The sequence below is a fragment of the Aedes aegypti genome, chromosome 3, assembly GCF_002204515.2.
Source record: "Aedes aegypti strain LVP_AGWG chromosome 3, AaegL5.0 Primary Assembly, whole genome shotgun sequence".
Classification (NCBI taxonomy): domain Eukaryota; kingdom Metazoa; phylum Arthropoda; class Insecta; order Diptera; family Culicidae; genus Aedes; species Aedes aegypti.
Window position 1 is genome coordinate 140,661,549 of NC_035109.1, and position 23,708 is coordinate 140,685,256.

The 23,708-nt window shown below is 35.2% G+C and overlaps 1 protein-coding gene across 8 annotated transcripts in view; it reads left to right on the top strand.

Moving 5' to 3' along the window:
- The first annotated feature begins 17,698 nt into the window (after positions 1-17,698).
- The window catches only part of LOC5567575 (uncharacterized protein ZK1073.1), a 260,885-nt gene continuing 254,875 nt past the window's right edge, over positions 17,699-23,708 (top strand). For 4 of the 8 annotated variants that reach the window (XM_021848527.1, XM_021848521.1, XM_021848528.1 and 1 more), the window contains exon 1: positions 17,699-17,931. The gene's annotated coding sequence lies outside the window, so the exon portion shown is untranslated. Of the gene's footprint in view, positions 17,959-18,039; positions 18,170-23,708 lie in introns of those variants that run through there. The other 4 variants (XM_021848532.1, XM_021848529.1, XM_021848523.1 and 1 more) reach the window with 3 other exon arrangements.

Genomic DNA, 23,708 nt, shown 5'->3' on the forward strand with positions numbered 1-23,708 from the left:
TAGTACACGACACTGGACAAGAATACAAACTTTACTGAAATTAAATGGTTTATCACTAAATTCGGTTTCATTTAGTTCTTCAATAATTCCTTAATTTAGTTTTGTTCAGGGCTGGGAATGGTAATAGTAGTAGGCTTGAATTTCGAGAAAATCACGTGGCTCTTCTCACTACAGTTGTTTAAAATCACGAATCTCATCAAGTAGCTTATGTTGGGTACATGAATTTCTCTAAATCAGTGGTGTCATTGAAGGCTGTAAATACGGGAAATAGAAAATTTTTTCTGCAGTAGTTTTGGGTTGCCCTTAGCAACGAGTGTTTTGCTATTTTCGAGGCATTTTGCCCACAGCAGCGATAGGAATGAGTTTCATGCTATGTTCAGACTACGGAATTGTATCATGATACTAGTGGTTTTCGTGATATTGGGTCAATATCATGTTTTTGGAACGTAATATTCCACATTTTTGACAGTTCCAATATCACCTTTTGAAGGTGATATTTCTAATACCATGATACAAACTGCTCGAGTGTGCTGCTCGACTGAAAATTTTGCGGGTTTCGACAGAAATGCCATTCCAGTATCCAAGTATTTATTTTCCATAAATCTGCACTGACATTTTAGAGGATCGATCAGGAACCATTCAGAAAATTTGTTCAAGAAATCCTCCGATAATTCTTCCAGCAATTTATTGGAATTACTCCTAGATTGCCATAAAAGATTCCTTTGGAAATCAGCCAGGATTTTTCCAAAAAATCCTCTGATAATTCGCAGAAAATCCTCAAGAAGTTGCTACTGGAGTTTTCGGGGATTATCCCAGGAATTCCTTTGGTTCTTCTACTGATAAAAAAACTTTTTCGGGAATTCCTTCAGGTACCCTTTTGGTTATTCCTACAGAATTTCTTCTGAGATCTTCTTCAGGAATTATACCGGGAATTTTTTTGGTAATTCCTCGATAATTTCCCCAGAGAATACTTTGGAAATGTCTTCAGGAATTTATCTAGTAATTTTCTCACATAACCCTCTGAGAATTCGCACAGGAATTCACCGCGAAAAATTCTTCAAAAGTTCTTCAGAATATTCGTCCAGTAATTTCTCATGGTATCGCGCTAAAATTCTTCCTGAGTGTTCCATTATGGAATTTCTCCATTAACTCTTTCAAGAATTCTTTAGGAAATTTTGCCAAGTATTCCCCTAAAAATTCTTTAAGAAGTTATCATAGGAATTCTTCAGGAAATTTTTCTATGAATGAAAATGGCATTTCACGCAGTTTCCTTAGAAAATTCCTTTGGATCTCCATCGGAGTTTGGCAGAATTTTATGTGGAATTTCCTTTATTTGTTTCCTTTGAAATTACCTTTGAAACTTCCTTTGACATTTTCTTCTGAATTTCCTTTGAAATTCCTCCTGGAATTTCTTTCGAAATCTACTTTTAAATTGCTACGGAAATTTTTTTGGAATGTTCAGAAATTTGGAATTCAGAAATTTACTTCTAAGAGAAATCCTTAAAGTAAATTTTAACCGTACTTCGGAATTTTCTTTAAAATTTACTTTAAGGATTTCTCTTAGAAGTAAATTTCTGATTTTCTTAGAATTACCTTCTAAAATTCCTTTGGATATTCCTCCGGAATCACTTTAGAAATTCCTTTCGGAATTTAGTTGGAATTCCTTCCGAATTTCCTTTGAAATTCCCTTCGAAATTTGTCCTTCAGAATTTCCGTCGGAATTCCTTTTCGAATTTCGTTTAGAATTTCCATTTAAATTTCCTTAGAAATTTTCTTTGGAATATCCTTTAGATTTTCCATTGAAATTTCAAAAGGAATTTTCTTAGGAATTTCATTTAATATTTTTCAAAATATCTTTTGGATTTTCTTTTCTGGATTTTTTTTTGAAATTTTGTTTTGAATTTTCTTTGGAATTTTCTCTGGAATTTTCTTTGGAATTTTCTCTGGAATTTTCTTCGATATCTACTTTTAAAACCCTTCGGAAATTTGTCTGAAATTTCGTTCGAAATTTTCCTTGGAATTTTTTTTGAGGATTTCTCTTAGAATAGACTTCTGAATTTCTTAGAATTATTTTCGAAAATTCTTCGTAATTTCCTCCGGAATTACTTTTGAAATTCCTTTCGGAAATTCTTTTGGAATTCCTTCCGAATTTACTTAGGAATTTTGTTCAAAATTCGCCCTTCAGAATTTCTTTAGTAATTTCCTTTAGATTTTCCATTTAAATTTTATTCGAAATTTGCTTAGGAATTTTCTTTTGATCCTTTAGAAATTCCATTGATTTTTTCTCGAATTTCCTATGAAATTTTCTTCTGAATTTCCTTTGGAATTTCCTCCTGCAATTTCTTTCGGAGTTTCTTCTGGAATTTTCTTCGATACCTACTTTTAAATCGCTTCGGAAATTTCCTTTGGGGTCGTCCATAAATGACGTAGCTTTTTAGGGGGGAGGGGGGGCTTCACGAATTTGTGACGATGTGTGACGAGGGGGAGGGAGGGGTCCTAGCTAGTGGACGTAGCATTTTGAATCACGTTGGTAAAATAAGAGGCGCTGAAAAAATGACATACAATTTTTTTTTTATCAAACTTCTTTTTTCATTGTTTGATTTATAAAGTTGGGTTCTAAAGTGATGATTCAGCTTCAAAACATTCATATGACAAGATTGGAAAAAAATGTAATAAATTTTAGATTTTCTGTAGTGCAATCAAACAGATTTTTTTATGCTTTAAATAATTATGTGAACATTATATTCATGTAATAATAAATTTATTTATAAATAAATAAATTTATATATAGATAAATGAATTAAAAATGCCATTGTTTTAGTTTTATTTATATTTTTCTGTTAGAGCATATTTCTTTAAAAAACATGTGTTCGTTTTGGCAAATATTATATAAAAACAAGATATTCATTCCGTGAATTATGCTCTTAATGTTGCAGAAGATCTCCACCCAATCAACTCATCGATTTGTTTTGATATGTCAATGCTCTTGATCGAATAGCCTGAATAAAATTTGATGGAAAAGCCTGTACAACAGATTCGAGTGTTATCGACATTGTTCTATCATTCAATTTTCTTTATAACTCGGTAATTTGAAGAAAGATTATTTTTAGTATTTATTTGTTTCGTTATAGTTTGTGTAAGATTATTTTAGTATGGGGAACGCTAATGAAGTTAAGCTGAAATATCAATAAAGTTGAATAACTTGTACAATAATCGCTAAGATTTTCTGAACATTTCAAATACTACAAGTGTAATCTTTTCTACATGTGGCACCTGATTGCTAAATGGATTTGAATTTTGATGAAATTGACAAATATCCATTTCAAATCAAATAGGGTGCCGGTACCAATGGTTGTAATGCACCAGTAGATTGGACTATGGAATAAAACGTACATTTTCGATAAAAATGAAATGTGCTATTTTTGGTTGATAGATCGCCTCTAGTTTAGTCGATTAGCCAAATTTCAGCTTTTCATTCTATCAAAAAGTCATATAAATAATTAAGTTTTATCACTCTTTTTATATTTTTCCCGTAGTAGTTGAAATCTTTCTGTTAATGCCAAAAGATCCTCGTTAGGGCTTTTCGTTATTTTGTTATGATTTTTTATAGCTTAGGTAGTCCATTAATGGCACCGGCACCCTATATCTTATCTTGATCATTTTCATTGAAATCTATTTCCTAACAACGAATAATTAAAAAAACGATTGTCTAATATAACTGAATTTCTTTTCAATATATTATAAAATCTATTGTACCCTAACTCGTTACTGTTAGCTTCATCAATCCAATCAAAGATTTTTCCTTTTTTCTATATTTTCAGCTGTAAACTAATTTTTCATGGTAACAACAGCAAAAGTAATCCAATTTAGCCAACAACTTAAACAGGAAAGTTCATTTAAAACTGTTTTCCAAATTACTTTTGAGCGCTACTGCAAATCAAACATTTATTCGTTAGATTATCCTTACGTTTCAGTCAGTAATTAATATCAAAATCTGTATTGAACTTTTGAAATCCAATTTTTTGTTTTAAACCAATTGCTAAGGAAAACAAATAAAAAATGTATGGGGGGGGGGGGGGTGCTTGATATGCTACGTATTTTCCAAGAGTCGATTATACACTACTAGAAAAACGTCGCAAGTAACTGAATAAAACGGCGTATAAGTTTGTCATAAAATTCTTGAGTGAAATAATAGGAACTCCATAGTTTTTAAACACGAGCTTATTGTTTGCAAAATTTAAGCATTGTACACGTCGAAAAAATGTTAAAAAGGTGATTCATTTTAAAACAGTTTTAGAAGACAGGTTATGATTCTTATGAATTAATTTTCTCAAAACCGTATGGAAGTTACTTACGTCGATTTGAAAAAGTAGTCGAGAATTGCGAAGGATGTTCCAAAAGAAATTCCGATAAAAATGCTGAAGCAAATTCCGAAGGATATTCCTAAAAGAAATGTAATAGTAATTCCGAAGAAAATTTCCAAGGAAATGCCGAATTAATATTCAATGGAAATTCCATAGGAAAATCCAAGGAAAATTCCACAGAAATTTCCAAATTCCAAAGGAGGTCATGGGAATTCCAAAGAAGATCGTAAATCCGAATGAAATTGCAAAGAAAATCCTGAAGGAAATTCCGATTGAAGTTCCCAACGAAATTAAGATGGATGCCCTCCGAGAAAATTCAGAAGCAAAATCCATAGGAAATTCGGAGAAAAATTCCGAAAGGAATTTGGAAGGATGTTCCAAAGGAAATTCCGATAGAAATGCCGAAGAAAAATCCCAAGGAAATTTCAACGGAAATTTCAAAGAAAATTCCACAGAATAATTGAAAGGAAATTGCTAAAAAAATTCGATAAAAACGCCAAAGTAAATTCCAAAAGAAATTTCATAGAAAATTCTGAAGGAAATTCCAAAGAAATTTTGAAGGGTGGAATTGCCAAAGGAAATTTAAAAGAAAATTCTAAAGGAAATCCCGAATGAAACGCAAAAGACAAAAGAAGATCCAAAGAAAATTCCGAAAGAAATTTAAAAGGAAATTCCGAAAGAAATTTTGAAGGAAATTCTAGTTCAACAAAAATTCCAGAGGTTATTGCGATGGAAATGCTGAAGGAAAAACCGAAGGAAAGTCGAACGGAAATTCCAAAAGCATGTTCAAAGACGACTATGGAAAAAATCCACAGATAATTCTGAATTCCGAAGGAAACTGCAAAGAAGATTAAAGAGTAAAATCTAAACGAGATTCCAAAGGAACTTTTGACGGAAATTCCAATAACAATTTTGAAGAAAATTTCAAAGAAAATTCTTAAAGAAATTTCAAAGAAAAATCTCCGAATGTAATTCCAAATGAAATTCTGAAATAAATTCCACAAGGACTTTCGAACGAATGTCTAAAGGAAAAAGAAATTTCACAGGGAACTCCGAAGGAAACAACAAAGGCAGTCACAATTCCGAAATAACATACCGAAAGAATTTTCTGTATGAACTTCCTGCAGCAACTTCCTGGAGAAATTTTTTTAAGAGCTTCCGGTGGAATCTCATGGATACACTATCAGAACGAACTGCTGGAGAAACTACACGGAAGAACTTCCGGAGGAAATTCCTGATGGAACCACCAGTTCTCCGATAAACATCCAGAAGTGGAGGATTTTATAAAAAACTTCAACAGGATGCATTATGGAGCTGTAAGATTTTGGCGAAGAGATAGTAAACAATGAAATTTGGTAAGAATAAGAAGATGTTAACGATCAACGCTCCGTCATCGTAATCATCGTCATTATCGAAAATTCAAAAGCATTTTTTCTGTTCAAATCTAAAAATTATTCGATGAAAATGTGTTCACTGTGTTTCGGTTGGAGAATAGAGTACAGTGAACGCATTTTCCTGTAAATTTTATTGATTTTGAACGAAAAAACTGCTTTTGAAAATTCCGAAATCAATGGCGGATCCTGCCCCCTTAATTCATGAGACTCCTTACGTGCCATAAATTCTTTTGTTCTTTTGACTTTTACTGTGCGCCGTGTGTTGGTGCTGTTTCGCTCTCTCTCATGGGCAACTTGAAAACAGGGCGCACAGTAAAAGTCAAACGTTTTATACTGAGAGAGAGGAGACAGCTCACTGACAACTGGCTTGTTTTCTTGGCTTCTTTGATTTATTCTTCTCATATTTGGGTTGTGCACAATGGTTCGGAGAGCACACACTGGGTCAAAACCATTTTCACATCCCATTCGTTTTAAAAAAAAAAATCATAAAATTAAAAAATTTCAATAGCAATTTCAGTCCAATCGACAAGATTAAATATTCAACGATTTTATATGCGGAGGCACAGGAAAACAACCTGATTTTTCAATCACATCCAGTTTTAGTTTCGCCAAATTTTGACGGTTTTCACGCTCTGCCCCTCGAATGTGCGGTTTTCCAGTGACAGTTGATGACAGGTTCCCTTGACTTTTGGGAGTTCGCAATCGAAGCCAGCTGTCTCCTCTCTCTCAGGTTTTATAGCATGCATAGATTCATAATGTCAGCTGTCAAACAATATCACCATAATATCCTGTGTGAACGGGTTTCGTGATACAGTTGTATCACGTTGCTTGTATCATGATACAACTCTGTAGTCTGAACAAGGCATCACTGGCTTTGCTGACTGTGATTTGTTACGCTTGCCTACTGTAGTGTGAATTTCCCAACCCTGGTTTATCACATTAGGATGATAGAGTTGTCTAACACAAAACAACTAGATACAAGAAATGAATGTTTTGCTTGGAATCAATAAAAAAGGTTCAATCAAAATGTTGTAATTAACCTGATATGTTACTAAAAGTAATTTCTGGGAATCGATCAAAAAATCGCTTTTTTTCTGATCGCAGAACGCAGTTGAAACGAAATGTCAGTTTAAATGAGAGTCGTGGTAGATTTTTTTTTTATTTCTGCAAGGCATTGGCGAAAAAAATATTGAGCGATTCCTTTTAAGCAGCAAATTAGGCTTTAGAAGAAACGAAAACTATAACAGAAAGTAATACTTACCTGATATAGGGTAATCAAAGTATTTTGGACAGACCGTTACGCGTATATCTTCTTTCTGGCATTACGTCCCAACTGGGACAGAGCCTGCATCTCAGCTTAGTGTTCTTATGAGCACTTCCACAGTTATTAACTGAGAGCTTACTGTGCCAATGACCATTTTTGCATGCGTATATCGTGTGGCAGGAACGAAGATACTCTATGCCCTGGGAAGTCGAGAAAATTTCCAACCCGAAAAGATCCTCTACCGGTGGGATTCGAACCCACGACCCTCAGCTTGGTCTTGCTGAATAGCTGCGCGTTTACCGCTACGGCTATATGGGCCGCGTATATAATTTGGTCATTTACGGCAAAATCAAATGGAGGTGGTCAAATTATATACCCGTAACGCTCTGTCCAAAATACAAAAAACACCCTAACGCATCTTTGAAATGTGCATGCATTCTTAAGAAAATGTTTAGACTCCTAAACCGACGTATCGCCTTATAGTTAGTCCTTATTATCAATGCTTTTGAAAACAAAAAAAAAAATAGCACGGGCATGATACCATACTTGACATTACTGCAGAAAATATTGATTTCAATCCTTCATCTCATGTCCTCAGTTTCGGACAACCCTTCTCACTCATCATACCACGCGTCCCCATGCGTCTGCATGTGCTCGACGAACCTAAACTCATCATCAAAAAGCACGTGCAACTTTTTGTTCGCCGTCTCTCGTCTCACTCAAAATCTATTTTGGCCCTACAGTTTCTCAAACTATGCGTAGATAACTACTTACGAACGACGAGCCTTTCGCTTGAACTAGTGTAGGGAATTCGGTGGCAGACAATTTTTTGTCCTTCGTTACATACTTACCCAAATCGAGCACCATTGTATGTTGGTTGAATGTAAGCAAGTAAGTATGGGTTAGCATTCAATTTTATGAATGTTCCGCCCGTTTAACTAAACCGAGACGTTGTGGCGGCGGGTCAGCGGAGAGGTTGAATTAGTAAACAGAATTAGTATTTTTTTTGCTCACACATGCTCAAACAGTGGTTGTGTTAGACCCACGTCGCGCCCGTTCTCTTATACACTTTTCACACTGACACGGTGCTTCATTTACCGTTATTATCAACAAGAAAAAAATAGCCAATTTGTTCTCGTAGTTGTTCTACACCTCTGGATCGATTTGAAAAAAGTTAGACGAACGTTAGTGCAAAATGTAATATTCGCATACTGCTTGATTCAATGTTGCACAAATTATACATAACTTCCAACATTCCCTAATGTTAATGAACAAAATTAAAACTTTGTTAGTGTCGATACAACTTAGCTTTTGTTACGAATCTATGACAAAAGGTCGAAAGGACAAAAGGTCGAAAGACAAAAGATCGAAAGGACAAAAGGTCGATGAACAAAAAAGGAGGCACCAAAGGTCGATATTCTATTTTCAAAGAAGGATAAAGTTCCCACATATCGTTTTCGACCTTTTGTCCTTTTGACCTTTTGTCTTTCGACCTTTTGTTCATAAACCTCCCAACACCCTTCAATGACACCCTTTATTACACTTCCAGTCGGGTTTAGATTTTTTTTTTCTTTACCTTTTTCTATTTAACGTTCAACGCTTCGTCACCGTAAACTAAAAATTATTCAATGAAAATATGTTCACTGTGTTTCGGTTTGAGAAAAGAATACAGTAAACACATTTTTCTGTAAATTTTCTTGATTCTGAACGAAAAAACTGCTTCTGAAAATTCCGAAATCAATGACGTATCCTGCACCCTTAACGTTCAACGCTCCGTCATCGTAATCATCGTCATCATCGAAACTTCAAAAGCATTTTTTCTGTTCAAAACTAAAAATTATTCGAGGAAAATGTGTTCACTGTGTTTCGTTTGGAGAGAAGAATACAGTGAACACATTTTCCGGTGAATTGTCTTGATTTTGAACGAAAAAACTGCTTTTGAAAATTCCGAAATTAATGACGGATCCTGCCCCCTTAAGAATTGCTAACAAAGTTGTCATCATCACTTTTGCATGGATTTCGGTAGAATTACGAAAGTTCTCATAACCAAAACATCGTGTGCTGTTCTGAATTTAAATCACATTTAAATGAAAATCTCAAAATGTGAACCAAAAGTACTAAGGTGAGACATGTCATCATACTTCAAAATTTTCGTAGGAATTATAGAGTCGATTGAAGCGTGTAAAAAAATCCGGATCTCAAACGGATTGGTTATTTTAAAAAGTGCAAGTGCTCCGTAAGCCAGAAAGGCTGAAAACCTCTGTCTTATATCAACACTTCTCACATTATGAAAGCATATAAACCGAAAGATCTTAACAGGAATACTGGGTGAAATTCGTCTTAGAATTTCTTAGGCGTTCTTGTAAAAATTATGTCACGCTTTAAGGGGAGAGGTCAGGAATAGTGTGACAAGTCTCAACAAATTTGTGAGAGGAGTCCCATTTTGGTCTGATATAATTTGCATATCATCCCTTGAGTTAAAGATGTAACGTTATCCTGATGAGGGTCTATTTGTTTTCGCTCTAGTTTCAAGAAGATAATAATAGTAATGAAGTCTTATAACGTATACTAGTTAAATACCTCCTCCTCATCAACTTTCTGATATACATATTGTCGTCGAAAAGTCACTGACTTTTTGCTAATCTAGCGGAGTGATGTTAGAGAATAATAAGTATTGGATAATAATTAAAATTTTTATAATGGTATCCCTCTTTTCATTCGATTGTTTCAGAGAGCGAGTAGTGGCGCTTAAGCCTAGGCTATAATAAGACCCAGAACACTTGTAGGAAATTCCGCTGTTCCGACCCCTGGACCTTCGGATAACTATAGTGAGCAAATAACTATTCTTAGTAATATCACTCCCAACGGTCATAACCCGGTTGTATCACTCGCTTATGGTGAATCCTAGACCAACACGTCCCACCCATCCAAATCCTTGATATCTATGAGGGCGTCGGTAAGTCGCTGGCCTCTTTCTTAGTAGATACCATATCACCATTATCCTTTCCTATCCCAGTAACGGAGAAGATGGGCGTAGCCGGCAATAAAGGCTCTCAAGTCTTTTCAACTCTGAACTCTGATCAGATGGCTATTCACTTTAAAATAGCCCTCTATAAGAAATTTGAATAAGATTGAAAATGCAAAAACATGGAAACTCTTTGTTTGCTATCTACGGATTACTCAATTATTACGCAACGCAACTAAAAATGCCAAAAAAAACGTGAATTTTTAACGAAAATATCAAATTTTCAAAACTTTTACTAGTTATTCGTTAATAATGAAACTGGAACTGGTTTTTCTCACCTGTCAAGCTATTCAAAAGCTCTGAATTAATTTAATAACAAAGGGACGAGCCGCAATTCGGAGTATAACATTGATCAGCGGGATAACATTGATTGGAATGTACATCCTAGTAAGAAGAAGTTCGGATCATCACTTATCGCTGGAATATTTTCATTGCATGCATTGTGGTTCTCTTTCATATTATCATGAGCTAATAAAAATGAAGCTGTTTGTGAAAATTAAGTTTTGTTTCCATGATTATGGATTACACTACCTAGGATTCATGTCTTACGTGAGTTCTGTAAATTAGTTGGAAAAAAATAATATTAGTTTGGCGATGCTATGCCAAAATCAATTCTGTTTTCAAAATTTTTGTAAGAATTTCCAAATAAGCAACATTGACGAATTACTTTGAAGAATGCACAATTTCTTGAGGAAATTGCCTACCTGTACCACGGTTCAAGGTGGTTTCATTTTTTAATCATTTAAAAAGTAAATTACTTGTAAGAGTTTGACCTTCGTTAATGTGTTTAAGTCAAAGATTTTGACGGCCCAATCGCAATGATAGCGGAACGGCATCGAAAAGCAGAACCGGTTCGCCAGCATGAACTATGACATGCTAGTTGGCTCAGTGTTGGTTCACTTTCATTCGTTGACAGCTCAGTCGAGATGGTATGATTCATGCTGGCAAACCGGTTCTACTTTCCGTAAAGGGTGATACTCGAAATCGTCTAACTTTTTTTTAAATCGATCCAGAGTAAGGTTTTGGTCCTGGTAGTAGTTACCGGCTCATATTAGGTACCGGGATATCGGTACCGAGAATGTTCCAATATACATTTTTATAAAGTGTGGCCCACTTAGAATTGGAACAAACATCGTTGGCTTTTACAACGACTCTAGTGGTCCAATTTAGAAGCTGAACCATCAATGTTTGCTCTATAACAATAATAACGTCAAATGGTTTTTTTTTTCGCAGTTTAATTAGAACGCATTTATAAGAAATTCATCATGGAAGAAGAGAGAGAGGAAATAATTGTGCACACAAATTTGAAAAAAATAGTCTTGATCAGGAATATAAATTGCAAAAGTTTTAGGTTTTCCAATAAATACAGTGTGGCTCGCACTGCATAAGTACGAAGTAACTATTTTGACAGATCGCAAGCCACAAAGGAAGCGTCGGGCAGTTACTGTGCATCGTCAGCTGTGGATTAAAATCAGGACCATTGATTCAAATCCAAACATTTTAGACAGCGATTTGGCTAAAACCGAACTTTTTGCTCTGTTGTATCGTGCAATGGATTCGTCTTCGGATATTGAAGCCTCCGATCATACCATGTCTGCAGACAACCAAATAGGGAACAAAATTAGAGAAATGTTGCCAAATTCCGTACCAAGAAGTTGTTTGATGAAGTGTTGACGGAATTTAAGGATTTTTTTATGATAGGTGATACCCATCTAATTGACCCTTACTCAGCCCAATTAAGAGATTTTGGGCTATTATGAAGTGGAAGCTAAGAGCGAATCCAAGTATCACCAAAACATCGACTGTATACTAAATGGGATGAACTTGTCAAAAATATGGATGAAAATTGTGTGCGCAAATTAATCAACAGTATTCCCGGAAAAGTTCTACAATTTCTTATAAAAGGGGATGAAATTTTTTTCGTTATTTTTCCTTTCAAGCTTACTAGCAAGTTTACTCTTCTCTTTTTTATTTTCGACTTTTTCAGTCTGTTATTTTTACTTTTTAGGGGGAAGGTATTCAATATCGACAGATAGAGATATGTTTGTCGCTCTTCTAATCGCGACAGAAATGGTGTACACGTAAAAGTATAGTGCAGACGCTTATCTTCGAAACCACGGTTATTTCCCACATATAAATCGGTTTTCACTGTGTTCCGTAAAGTAGAGATATAGTTACTGCATTTTACTGTGAAGTTTGTCAAGTTGCTGATCAGTTTACTGCCGAAATTCAGAAAACAAATTTGTGATTTCTACAATATTTCGTGGGAAGCCATAACGCAAACAGCATCCAAAGTTTCCGTTAAACGGGCGGCTGGTATCGAGCAATCATGACATACGATCGTTGTACTCTTCGAGGTCAATCTACGACCAAACTTCCTGGCTCCGCTGCCGATGATATGAGTGTGTCTGATCTGGCTAAATTGATGAAATCGCAGTTTGCTACCTATCAACAATCTACTAATGAAGAGATTCGACGATTGGAACACTCATTTCAATCCGAAATGAACAAACTGCGTTCGGACATCACTTCGGAACTTGAGAACATGCGCAAGGAATCCCTGAAAACCACAACTGATATACTGAACACCGTCAAAACGAATAAAACTGAGTGCCTAGCTGCCGTCGACCGAAGCATGCGTGCTAACGATCTCATCGTAAGCGGTGTACCGTTCGTAGTAGGAGAGAGTCTGCCAGATCATTTTATCAAGTGGTGTCAATCTCTGGGATATACAGATGAAACGATTCCACTGGTCGATATCAAAAGGCTCGCAAGAGGTTCACCTTCAAGCGGAACAGTTTACCTAATACTAGTTCAGTTTGCAATCACCATACAACGAAATTTATGCTCGTTATCTACGCTCAAGAAAGCTTTCGCTCACGGACATCGGGTTCTCATCTAATCAGCGTATATTTGTGAACGAGAATTTGGAACCAGCGGCGAGGGAGCTTCGTTCAAAAGCCTTGCAAATGAAAAAGAGAGGAGAACTAGCTGGAGTCTATACGAGGATGGGGATTGTTTACGTCAAGAAAACAGCCAACGACCAAGAGAAGCCTATACTATCGGAGAATGATCTACACGCTTTACTTTGAACCACTTTGTTGCTGCTGCTGTTGATGCTGTTGGGGTTGCTGTTGGGGTTGCTGGATGCCATTTGGATGCTGCTGCAGTAGATGCTGGATTGATGCTATCATTCATCGAGTGTGGTTTGTCAAGCTTATTAATATACGCGTCGAATAATTATGAATATGTTTGAATTTTTGTATGTAATTTTGTTAGTTTTTAGTCAATTGCGTGTGCTCTTTACAGATTTCCTCTTAATTGCTTTGTTCTTATCTTATCCTTATGGCTAGTGGTTCTACTAGAGATACCTCTTTGAATTGGTGTTTGCCAGGAACCGTCATGAAAAGTGCCCTTATTGCCAATAAACTTTCAATTTGTAGCCTTAATAGTCAGAGCATCTGTGCTCGCAAGTTATGCAAACTAGATGAATTACGACAAATAGCCCAATCAAGTGCTATTGATGTAATATGTGTGACTGAGACCTGGTTGAATAACAAAACCGATGATTCACTACTGGCGATTGATGGTTATAACATCATTAGGAATGATAGAGAAGGAAGGCTAGGGGGTGGCATCTTGATATACATAAAGCAAGGAATTCATTACCGATTGTTGGACAAAGCCATCCGTCGTTCAGGTGTTTCGTATTGTGAATACACTGCCGTAGAAATTGTCCTTAAAAGTGAAAAGTTATTTCTCGTTGCTATGTACAATCCACCAGAGCTCAATTGTGTTGATACCATTGATTATTTGTTGTCAAATTATGGCACAAATTATGAAAACTTATTTTTTGCAGGTGATTTCAATACAAATTTGTTGAATCATAATTTGACCAGAACTTCACAATTAATGGCGTTGCTGAGCGTCCACAATATGTTCAGTTTAGGCTCCGAACCTACTTTTTTTTATAATAACGGATATTCGCAGTTGGACCTTATGTTATTCAATTCAAAGGCACGAGTTCTTAGGTTTAACCAAATAGATGTTCCAAATTTTTCCAATCACGATATGATTTTTGCATCACTTGATTTTGACATTGTTCACACTCCTAAAAAAATTGAATATCGTAACTATAATGCCATCGATGCCAATGGTCTTTTAGATGAATTCAACTCCTTAGACTGGCATAGTTATTATCGTATAAATGATCCAAATTCCCTGCTTGATTTTTTTAATTCCAACATTCTTGAATTGCATAATAAGTACGTTCCTGTACGTTCATTGTTTCTGAAAAATCAACAAACTGTTTGGTTTAACGACATTATAAGCAAAGCCATTGTAGATCGCGATTTGGCTTAAAGCGGTGGAAAATCTCTAAAAGCTCATCTGATCTGAAAGCATTTAAAACTCTCCGTAACAAGGTGACATTGAAAGTTCGCCAGACAAAAGGAGCATACTATGAAAGAAATTTAGATACGAAACTTCCCTCTAAAGAGTTATGGAAAAGATTGAAAAACATCGGTGTTGGTAAGGGAACTAAGAGTTCAGAAAATGAATTTGAATCCAATGAGATTAATGCAAATTTTGCTAATAATTTCTCTAAGAGTAATTGTATTTTGGATACAAATAATGCTACCACCAGCGTGACCATCAGAAACCAATTCTATTTCGACCAAATAAATGAAATTGATGTAATCAATGCCCTTTATCATATGAAATCAAATGCCACTGGATTGGATAATCTACCCATAAAATTTTTGAAATCAATCAATCCACTTATAGTTAGACCTGTTACACATTTATTCAATTCCATTGTTACAACCAGCGTTTTTCCCGATGAATGGAAAAAAACTAAAATCTTACCCTTGAAGAAAAAAACTCATCTCATTAGCTTGCAGAACCTACGTCCCATAAGCATTCTTTCAGCGTTGTCGAAAGTTTTTGAACGCATAATTAAGAATCAAGTCTGCCATTATATCAACCAGAAGAATTTGCTAATTAAACAGCAATCCGGGTATCGGGAAAAACATAGCACGAAAACCGCTATGTTGAAGGTTTTTGATGACATAGGATTAGTTTTGGATAAAGGAAGACCAGTTGTTCTTCTGCTCTTAGATTTTTCGAAAGCTTTCGATTCCATTTCTCATAATGTATTATGTCAAAAACTCACAACTAGATTTGGATTTTCTACTCACGCTAAGAATCTCATCAAATCATATCTGAGTGGCCGAACTCAAACGGTCCTGAACAATGGAATATTTTCCAATTATCTTCCAATATCATCCGGCGTACCACAAGGCTCCATTCTAGGGCCAATTCTATTTTCTCTCTACATCAACGATCTGCCAGAAGTCTTAAAACACTGTAAGATACATATTTTTGCGGATGATGTTCAGCTTTACTTCGGGTGTATGGAAAATACTGCCATAGCTATCTCCAAGAAAATTAATGAAGATTTGTCCAATATACATGCATGGTCTATTAGAAACAAGCTTTTGCTGAATGCCGATAAAACTTGTGCTTTATTCCTAAGCCATTCTCAATCTAATAATATACTGAAACTAACTCTGAAGCTGAACAATACTGTCATTGCGTATTTGGATGAAGGCGTAAGCTTGGGTATTATGATTCGACCAAATTTCAAATTTGATAAATTTATTTTCAAACAATGTGGGAAAATATATGCGAGTTTACGAACTCTATATGCAGTTTCCTCTTTCTTAAGTACGGACATTAAACTCAAACTCTTCAAAAGTTTAGTTCTAACTCATTTCATTGCCTGTGATTTCCTTTTAACCGAATCGTCAATGTATGCTGAATCAAGGTTGCAAGTAGCTTTGAATGCTTGTGTAAGATTTGTGTTCAGTTTGAATAAATATGATCGAGTTTCCCATCTTCAATATCATTTGATAGGCTGTCCATTTAATAGATTCTCTCAGCTAAGATGTTGCCTATTCTTATTCAAACTTGCGAGAACAAAAGCTCCTGAATATCTTTATACAAAACTAAAGCCCTTACGTAGTTCCCGTGCAAGAAAATACGCTATCCCACGTCACAACACGTCCCTATACGGCAACTCCTTTTTCATAAGAGGTATTTCTTTCTGGAATTGTTTACCGAACGATATAACCCTAGAAAACTCAATTTCAGCTTTTAAAAGGAGATGTACAGAGCACTTTAACAATTAAATTAGATTTAAGCGATGAATTATTGAATTGTAATCGAATTAGTTTTGATATGTTGATGCACTTTTCTGTGCCCCTTTCTTCAAAAGGTAACAATTCAAAGAGACAATAGTCTTATGTTACTTAATGAGAATAAATAAATAAAATAAATAAAATAAAAAAATATTTGTAATTGTGGTTACATTGTGCTCAAAGATTATGTAACCGGCGGGACTTGAACCCACAATTTCCATTCTGTACACGGACGCATTACCAATTATACTACAGCTACGCTACGCTAAACTGAAGTATTTGGCTAATGACCTTTGTAGTATCCCCAAGCCCCACAATCTTGCTAGTCCAATATACCACACTTATCCCTCACCATATCTCTATCATTTAGCACAATGTTACCACAATTACACTTAATTTGGCAAACATATCTCTATCTGCCGATATTGAATACCTTTCCCCTAAAACTTACTAGCAAGTTGAAACAGAATTCATTTTTGTTGAATTAAATCCAGATTATTGCAATTTGTGTACGTTCCAATTCAAAATGGGCCACACCTTATGAGTCGAACTAAAATAAGTTTGTAATAACACGTACAAAAAGGTATCAATATGTACAACTTGTCGCCCAAACTGTTGGTTGTAAAACTTGCTCTTTAAGTACAGCTTCGACAATCTGAGATGGCACTATTTTACCGTACAACAATGCACACCCTTCACCCTTTATATTTATATATATATATAATTATATGAAGTTTGAATAAAATATATTGTAGATAGTTGATGTTGAATTTCTCAACCTTTTTGGACGATCAATATTTGGTTATGGTCCGCTGCAAACGGGACCAACGGAATGAAGAAGAAGAAAGTATTTAATTTTTGTTAAACAAAAACTCTCCCATAAAATGTTTTGCTTCTCAAACATGTAAAATTTTATTGTTAGCTTAGCTTAGACTGACTGCACATATCAATGGTTGCTATTCTGTAATTCACCGAAGTCAGCGAAAATTCACAACGAAGCAACTAGAAATTCGGCTGGGAAATCATATTTACGTTACACCGTGGCAACGATTAAATGTGCAGTCATAAATATTTTACTGTTTTTAAGCAAAAGCATAGAACGAGCTCACCAATAAAACCCTAATCTAGAGGTGTAGAACAACAATCTAAACGATCTGTCGTTGAAAATTATGATGGCATTTATCTCAATATTAACGGTAAATGAAGCACCGTGACCGCCATTACCACGCGGTGAAGATCAGCTGCCAACTTCCCGAAGCAGCCAGCAGCGGCGAAGCGAAGCGATCCCCGAGGAAGCAGCAAGCGCGAGACGTTTTTGTATTGGATGTACCTACACTACATACCTCCGCCTGCACCTACGCTCTTCTGCCTTCTTCCCGAGTTTCCGAGTCGGACAGAGACAGCGCGAAAACATCAACACCCGCCAGCAGAGGTTCCGAACAATTTTCAACGCCTTAGCGAATTCAGTTTGATTTGTGTAATCTAATCGGATACTAGAACTTTTCGATTCTTCAATAGCAGCCGCGAGTATTCGTTTTCGGAATTGTGTGTTTCGATTTTTTTTGTAGAAGTTTAATTGTTCGACTCGTTCAAAGCATCGATCGTGCTTTCGACTGGATCTCGTTTTCGGTTAGAGAAAATTCATTTTAACGAGATATTCAGGTGATTCGCATTCGGAATCATTGTAAGTGAATGTATGCCTGCTTCTTCGGTGTGTATCTCCGAGGGAACGTGACATTGAACTTCGTATCGGTTCGACAAATTTTCCGACTGAACAAGTGTTTTCTGTATTGTGTGATCTAAAATTAGACGATCGGCTAAACGAATTGATCGATCTTGTATTCAATGTGAATCTACTGGCTATAACATCGTTCAGTACCCTGAACGGACGGATCTCGTTGAAACTATAAAACTAGGAAGCTGTAAGAAAATTAAATTGAGCCAATCTAGCAACGAATCGAACTGTACGACATCCATTGCCATTGATAGTAATTGATGAAAGTCCGATGAGTGCACCCGGCTTGTGAAATGCACAACGGTGATAATGCAGATATTAAGTTCCCATGCATTTATGACTTCAGGCAGACTGGTCGGGACAATTTTGTCGATGCTGCAGTTATGAAGACACCATCGTATGGGCAGTAAGAAGCAAAAGTTCTACACAGGAAGGTTATTTTTAAAAACCGTGCTCTCTCTCGTAATCGAGTGCGTTCCGCCGTCCTTTGCCGGATGAGAATGTATCAGTTAGTAGATCACCAATGGAACATTTTCGTCAACATTCACGTTTTACTAAAATCAAATTCACAGGTTCATCATGGGTTGGGAAGATTCGCAGGTGACTTTTGGTTATCAAGCGAAATGTTTTTCGTACATTGAAAGTATCGTTTAGCTAATTGCTCATCAACAAAGTAAATCTAGTTCAAGAGAATAATGTAGAGTGTGTGTGTGTGTGTGTGTGTGTGTACAATCCACCTCCCACTGACCGGCAGTGCTTTTATGGAAGAAAATTGTATGCATGTATTTATTGATACCCTTTGATATCTTTATATCTGCAGACAATTTTAGCCCGGAAGATGGAAGGTGATAGCTCTACTGAAATTCCAACGACCCATTTCAAGAATGGCAGTAAATACACACACATTCTGAGGTCATTTTCATTTACAGTAAGCCCCGCATAAAAACACCCAGATATCAAATGGATATATGAAATGTTTTTACACTTCCCGAATCGAAAATTAAATTTTCGACCCTGGCACGTATTTAGTTACAAATGGTAATAGGTGAGTAAATAATAATAAAGAATGATTTTACCTGTATGAGTTTCGCTTGGAAAGATTAAAAATCCCAAGCTCCCACCTGGCACCTCCTCACTCTAGCTGATGTCAGAAGGACAACAGTGCCCAGGTTGCACTACCAGATAAGTACGCAACCCTTAGCTGGCGGTCTTTGTCATCGTTAGACCCGTGGAAGCGTGAGGTAGGGGCTTGTGAGGACCAGAGCTATGTTGGACGCTCCTTCCTGGTTGTCGACTCACCATTTTGCAACCCTTCAAGAGAATAATGTAGAGTATTGCGAAAATATGTTTGAACGGTAGAAGTTTTGTTCCTGTTTTGAAAGTTTTTTTAAACGCAACATTCCAGCTTTATAATATTTTATTATTGTATTTGATTTTTGTTTTAGTGATTTCTGATTTATTACGTTATCCATTCGCGTAGCTTGGAATTTATTTTTGGAGGGAGACTAAGGAGACCATATTTCGTATTTATCACGGATTTTCAGTCATTGTACTTTTTCATGATTCGAATGTAAGGTGTGGGGATGTAAAAGTGTCTTAAATCACTTTACATATTTAGCAAATGAATTATTATAGTAGGAACTTAAGAAGCATTTCTGATACACTCAAAATAAGGAAGCATTTGTGATACACATTCTGGCGAAAGCTTGGATAAAATTTGTGAAAGAATTCTTAGTGGGATTTGAGAAAAATATTCGAAGGAATACAGAGATATTTTTTTTAATATTTCCGTTAGAATCATTTGAGGAGTACATTGAAGAATTCATAGAGATAAAATTTAATATAAATCATGAGAATCAGGAATTTCTTAGCATTCTCGTGGTGAGATTTGGGAGAACAGTTCTCGAAAAATTGCTGTGCAAAATTATGGAAAAATAAAGTAAAAAGGATTATCGATCTCCTTGAGAAACTCCAAGTGAAAATGTGATTGATGTTCCACAGAATTCCCGGATGAATTTTTCGTGGATTTGTGAAGTTCATAAAAATGCAGTAATTAACACTAACACCTTGGCTAACATGTCCTTATTTGCATATATTTAATGCTATTTCCTATATTTTTTCCATTTCAAATTCAATATTCTGAAAAATTTCTGGAGCTAGGCTGGCGCCCCAAGCTCCCCCTTTTCATACGCCAATGACGTTATCGTAGTCATTGTATATGAGGTTTCCACAATCAGAGTCATTTTATTATTATTTATCTACCGAAATTGGAACGAGAGCAAATAAAGAAATATTAAGTAATGGAAATTCTATACGGCTCGAAACATAAACAACGTGTTCGTAATCAACTGTCACGTTATAGAGGTGTTTTGTAAAAATAAAAGGTTTGTTTTTGTAGAGGAATTTCACGATAGATTTTTTGCAGTGCCTCCTCAAATAAATTTTCCTTGAAGGACCCAATCCCGTCTGTAGATGGGGTACATTTTGAGATTTATTTTGTACTTTTTGATAGGTAGACATTTAAAATTATTTTATTTTATTTTTAGCTTATAATTAGGTTTGTACAACGCTTATTAGGAATGTTTTTCGATGCTTTTCACCTACAGGGTAAATAGGTAAAAGAATTCCTAAATCAACTTTTTTTTGGGGAATTACTTCGAGGGATTCCTGGAAAAAAATAATAATAAAAAACCTAGAGTTGTTTCTAATGGGTTTCATTAGAAACAACTCTAGTTTTTTTTAAATTATTTTTTTTCCAGAAATCCCTCGAAGAAATTCCCGGGCGAATCCTGGAAAGATCCACGAAAATATTCGTGATGATACTACAGGAGAGTTTTCATAAGGAATTTTTGGGAAAGTCCTTGGGAAAACTTCTGGAAGGTCTCCTAAAGAATTATTTGGAGGATCCTCTGGTGGAATTTGTGCTGAAACTTCTGTGTCCATGGAGAGAGAAATTACCATGAAGATTATAGGCAAAGATTCCCTTAGACACGCGTTTAGGAACTCCCAAAGGTCTTCCTGGATAAACTGTTTTTTGTAACTTTAAATGAAATTTGAATATATGTTGTAGAAATTCTTCAAAGATCTGCCAGGAGTGTTTCTGATGAAATGCTGTTTTCCAATATAATATAGCACGACAAGTTTTTATGATATTGATTGCACCGCGTAACAAAAATTACATTTTTGCGTGTCTCAAGAATCAAATTATGTGTCTCTTGTAGTTTTGAAGTTGTTAAATCTTATGCCGTTCTCAGAACTGTTCCTGCACGTCACAATTTTTAGCTACATGTCGCCAAAATTGTATAAACACTGGTTTCATTGCTGTTTACATCATTTATAAATTTATTGTGATCTAATCTATCAAACATGCAAAAATAGGATTTCAACATTCGTTGCAGAAGTGATTCGATTAAAATTGCATGATTAAATTTAAATTAAATTGATTTTTTCAACATGCTTGTAATCTCCATACAAAACTCTGTTTTTCTTATATGGCTTTGTTTTTCTAAACCATAAAAAAACAACTTTTGAGCATCGAAAGTATTATGAACTTTGTGGAAAAGTATTGTTATACACATGAAGTTTGAATTCTGTGGAAAATTAAGTAAATAAATTGCCATACAAGCTGTAGAACATGCATGCAAGTTGGTTGAAATAGTTGTCAAAAATTTGCATTTTCAACAGCCTATATCTTAAAATATGGACGTGCTATGGTATTTTTGAAAAGGCAATGGATTCAGAACCCTTAACTAAGTGCATAGCGATATGTTGGTGCTTGAGAATAAACAGTGTTCTATTTTAGAAATGATTCGAACAGACAGAACCTGAGAAACCTTTGGAACATTTTTTGGAAAAATCTTTCGAGGAACTCCTGAAAGAATTTCTAACAGATTTTCTAGAGAAATTCGATAACAGATTATCAACTTTTCAGCAGGATTTTAGTGAGAAAGAGTCCCTTTATGAATATTTTGGAGTTCAAAGATTATTAAGAGGAATTCTTAAAGAAACTACCATACTAACTCCTACATATCTGTTTTATGTTTATAAAAAAAGATAGAAAATCAAGATAAAAATTCACAGTTGAACAGATGGTGGTCTTTTTGTTGCAACTTATCGAGCATAAACTTGTTTATGAAAAAAGAAATGGAGGGATTTTACACAAAAGTTTTGAAGAAAGCGTTGAAGAAATTAATTAAGTAATTTATAACGCAATTTTTTTTAGGAATACTGTAGTTCTCGCATACTCTGAGATAACGCCCCAAAAGCCATTGTGTAGCCACGTGTGTAGCTCGTTGTTTCTGAGCAAAAGAAAGAATAAGCATCTAAACCAGCATCACGGGCAGGTAGATAATGATCCTTTCTTCCCCATAGCGTTGTTAAATAGCATGAAAATTCATTCAAATGCTCAGAAACAACGAGCTACACACATGGTTACCAATGGCTTTTGGGGCGAGATCAGAAGTTATGCGAGAGTTATTTATTGAAGAATTTTCAAAGAAATTTCAGACGCAATTTCTTGATGAGCTTCTTGAGAAATTTTTGCAGTATTCTCTGAACAGCTTTGTGAAGTAATCATTTTAAGAATTCTTAAAGAAACAACTAGAGTAATTTCTAAAGGCAAAAGACCTGGTTTCATTCTAGAAATCCCAAATCAATGTACTGAAGAATTTTGTAAACAAACTTTATAATCGGTTTTTAGAGAGAGTTCTCTGATAGAGATCCTGGAAGAACTTTTGAAAGATTTTTATATAAAATCCAGGAGAATTGTTCGGGGAGTTCATGAAGGACTGTTCTTAGAAACAATTTTTGTGGAACGATTCTCCACAAATCCACTTATGTAAAAACTACTAAAAAACTTAACGTTAAATTCTTCGAGGAATTAAAGAAGACGGAGAGAAAAAAAAAAATTCTGGGGGAACTTCTCGATGATCTTGTACAATTTTACAATTCATGAGAGATATGTCCAATTATTTAAACCAAAAAATCTCCTGTACGAGTTACATCGAGATTTTTTTTCAAGCATTCCACATAGATGTTTCATAATATTTTCACAGAACCCTACTGATAAACTTCTCCAGTGAGTGTTATAAGCAAATCGTTCAATTTTGTCATATTTTATGTAAATATTCATCCATAGAATTTTTCAGAGGTTTTGTTTTGGAGTTTTTGTGATAATTTATGTAAATATCCTTTAAAGAAAGCTTGGATAATTTCTAAGAGGAATCACTGTAAAAATGCTTTGTGAAATCCTTGAAGAATAATTCAAAGGTTTATTTTTGTATCATTTGAAGAATATCTGAGGATCTGAATAATATTTGAGGAATATCTGAAAGAATGTTAAAAGGTTTTCCTGGAAGAACTATTTGATATATATTTATCAAAAATTGTAATTCATTTTTTGAGAATACCATACCAGGAATACCAGCAGGTTCTTCTGCGGAAACTCTTTGAGACACTCCTTGAGTAAATCTTAGAAAATTATATGGAATGAACGGTCATAAATCTCTAGAAAAAAAAATCATAAAAAAGAAACTTTTTTCTTAGAGAATTTCCTGGAGGGTTCCACGAAACAATACATGGAAGTGCTATTTAAGAAATTCATAGAAGAGAGTTTGGATGATCATTGTCTTCTTAAGGAATTCCTGAAGATATTCTTTAATTTATCTCTAGAAAATATCCTTCAAATATCTTTGGGGAAAACCCCTGTAGATATTCCAGGAGAAGCT